The sequence below is a fragment of the Malaya genurostris genome, chromosome 2 (genome assembly GCF_030247185.1).
Source record: "Malaya genurostris strain Urasoe2022 chromosome 2, Malgen_1.1, whole genome shotgun sequence".
Classification (NCBI taxonomy): Eukaryota; Metazoa; Arthropoda; class Insecta; order Diptera; family Culicidae; genus Malaya; species Malaya genurostris.
In genome coordinates, this window is record NC_080571.1 from 78,224,389 (window position 1) to 78,228,349 (window position 3,961).

Here is a 3,961-nt window from a genome sequence, read left to right on the forward strand (position 1 = left end):
TTAATTTCAATTTTGATTGAATGAATCATGCTGCGTCGCGGCGGTTGTTTTGTCGCTCATTGCGCGCGCATGTCTGTCAGCCTGCATATCGCAGTCCAACGGAGCGGATGCGAAATGTTTGTTTTGCTCGCACGCCGCCCGATGCAACCGTCGACGCCAGCACGGGAAGGACATGGCCTGTGATTTTTACCATATCGGGAAAATTGAAACTATGCAACTGGTTAACTGCAAACTCCAATATGATCGCACTTTGACAGTTTCAATGCTTGGCGAAATATGAATATGCAGGTATTACTTATGTGAGGTTTGACTTGAGTGAGATAAATCGAATATTTATTGCCTAATACATTAACCTAAATTGGATCGACATTGTAAACAACCAGTTGAAGCCTGTATTACCGCAAAATGGAATGTTGGTTATGACGAATGGGGTTATTCGAAAAAAATCCGATTTCGCAGGCGAAACAAGTAAAACCAAATATAAAATCTCTGCATTATCACTGATAATAATCAGAGTTTCGTTAAACCGAGCGGCCCTAAAAAAAAAAGTTTATAGTTTAGAGGAGACTGGGGCCAAATCGCAAGCATTTATTTCGATCTATCGATTAACTTTTTAAACGTGATCTCATGTGGCAAGCAGGCGTCAGTCAGTTTCTGGTTGACGCTGAGAAAATTTAGTTTGGCAACAGAGCTGATATCTGTCACTATTAACTAGCAACATTGTACAATAAAGATTGGATAGCTTATGTCACTGGACAGCAAGAATGCCAGTTCATGTTTTATTACATCTGTGATCAAGACAAAAAATAGTCTGTCAAAATCTGTAGCATAATAGCTGATCGGAATCAAAGAAAACAGGTCTCGCTACTTCTAACCGCTCTGTCGAATATTTATATTCTCTTACACTCAAAATAAACATCACTTAGTATTCAAATGCAAAAACATATGATTATTTTCCATAATACTTTGCACGTAAAAGTCACTTTTCCCATGCATGACAGCCATGTGTCCCACATAATGAAAATCATTGTTGCAGCACGTACGTTTTACATGAATTTCATGTAAAACGTACGTGCTATTATTAGTATATTACATGTGTCTTATTTGAAATCCATATATTATTCATCTGTACTTCATTTAACTTCCATGTATTTTTCCAATGGTCTACTGATTTATTGGCTGTATGGCTGATGTTTATTGAATGAAAATGATTTTACGTTTTCTTTATATATATTTAAAATGAGTTTTTCTAATTTTTATAATAACGAATATGTAAGCTAAATTGATACTTATAATAACTGACACACTGTAGCGTCCATAAGTCCATAAGTAGCATTCCGTTGTCTACGTGAAACGAAAAAGACGCTGTTGTCCGACCGTATTGTTCGCAGTTGAAACTATATCGCATTCTAAAAAAAATGTTAAATATAATTATTTTTAGAGGGGGGACGGGTATAGCGTGATGGGTAAGTCGATGCCCTTTCACGCAGCCCACCTGGTTTCGATTCCCAACCCCGCACATAGGGTCAGAAAATTTTTCTGGCCCGAAGAGGCGAATGACCTTAAGGTTAAAACCTTTATAATTGAAACAAAAAAAAATATTTTTAGAACTATTTTTTGATAGCTCGTATAAACTTACGTAAAAGCTCAAACGAACAATTTCTAATCCTAAATCTGCGAGCACTCTCTTCTTCGTTACTTACAGTTATTTTTATTCCAAACAATTTTCATAGCTTACAATCACGTAATTTATATTTGCTTTACACATGAAATCTTCCGGATCAGGGTCATTTCGCCGAAAGCCGTTTCGCCGAAAGTCATTTCGCCGAAAGGGTTATTTCGCCGAATGGGTCACTTCGCCGGACGCCATTTCACCGAAAGTCAGTTCGCCGAAAGGGTCATTTCGCCGAATCCTGAAATCGTAATTAGAACTGATTTAAATTAGAGACAAACAAAAGATGATAGCGTTAACGCCCGTTTTGTTAACCTACCATTGAATAATGATTGATTGTTGTACTTTTGAATAAAGATTGATTCATGAACTTCAAAAAGTAGTTCCCAAGAAAACTTGTTGACTATTAGCTAGTAAGCATCAAAGCAATTGCATAGGTGTGTGTATCTACTAGGAAAATGTAGGTGGTATTTTCCGTTTATTGAGTGAAAATAAAAAAAGGACAGGTGTGTAATGTCAGAGACATAACTGGATATCGTGAATACGAATAAAACTGGCACTCTTTCTTTATACTTCCGAATATCAATCAGTTGATCGATTGTTTTAATTGTGCAAGTTTTACCCTTTTACACTACTAGCATTTGAAACGATACACCCAAACTACAGTACAGATTAGTTACATCAACCATTCTGACACACAAATATTACAAAATATCCAGTATAGTCTATATGATAAAATATTGGTGGTTTTGGAAAGAACCTTTTATGAAGGCGTGCGTGAAGGGTCAAATTGTATAATTTTCTAAGATATTAAACACTGATTGGATATAAACGATTTTGAACACTGTTGCGAATTTAGCAGTTCTAAATTCGCAACAGTGAAAATTTCAAAAAAACTGATCATATTATCTTAGATTTGCACTGCACTGCTAATTTTAATTTTTGATTGACAAAGAAGCAATCTTTATAGTTCTTTAGGTAACATTTAAAGCCATTAGAAAGGCTGATTTTGTATAATGTTCTACATTGTTGTCCATTTCCCGTTGTATTTTGCTTCAATGCAAACGACCAACAACAGGATGATGTAATCAATCTTCTTCGAAGGGAAACTGACTATGCGACCTGAGCGTTTGAGGTTTTGTACAACGCAAAAGGTCTACTTTCATTGACGACTGCTCCACCTGACGGCTGAAATCCAAATGAGAGCACGACCTGAGCCTTTGAGGTTTGGTACCACGCAAAAGGTCTGCTTTCATTGACGACTGCTCCACCTGACGGCTGAAGTCCAAATGAGAGCTCGACCTGAGCCTTTGAGGTTTGGTACCACGCAAAAGGTCTGCTTTCATTGACGACTGCTCCACCTGACGGCTGAAGTCCAAATGAGAGCTCGACCTGAGCGTTTGAGGTTTTCAACCACGCAAAAGGTCTGCTTTCATTGACGATTGCTCCACCTGACGATTGAAGTCCAAATGAAAGCACGACCTGAGCGTTTGAGGTTTTCAACCACGCAAAAGGTCTGCTTTCATTGACGATTGCTCCACCTGACGATTGAAGTCCAAATGAAAGCACGACCTGAGCGTTTGAGGTTTTCAACCACGCATAAGGTGCACTCTCCGAAGCTGCTAGTCCCATGACGTCTGCTTCCGTCCAACGCACAAGAAGAAATGATCGATTTTTGACCACGGTTCCCCTTTTATACGCAGTCAGTTGAAGATATGTGCCTGACTACCTCAAAATCGTCGTCCTTGCGTGAAAAAGTCAAGCAAAAGTAAAGAGTTTTCCGCGTTTGTTTTCAAAGTTTGAGAAAACTCATTTTTTAAGTTGTTTGTGGTTATCTCACACTGTTCAAAGTATTATCCTCAATTCCTGATCATATTTCTGATGAAATGGTGAAAGAATTATGTTGCTACCGTTAATACAAGTCGAGATATTCACGATCAGTGCGGTAAAATTTCATTTTCAATCGAATAATATAAGATGAAAACGAAATTTATGGCCGCTGGCCGTCAGCATATCCCTACAAATTCATTTGACTTTTGCTGCCATTTTCAAGTGAAGCTCCCGGAATTCATCGTCAGTTGAATAATCGTTGATAGTCATTTGAAGTTTTGCTTGCTCAGTTTCAAGTGCGGAGTAGTGTAGCTCCTTCATTGCCTTCGCTCTTGGTAGTAAGCAAATTCGAACGAATAGAATTATAAATGGAGTAAAGTATTAAAAATTGAAAACTGAAGGAGGAAAAAATTAATTTATGTGTATTCTGTGATTGATATTTCAGCAATCTGGTTTGTC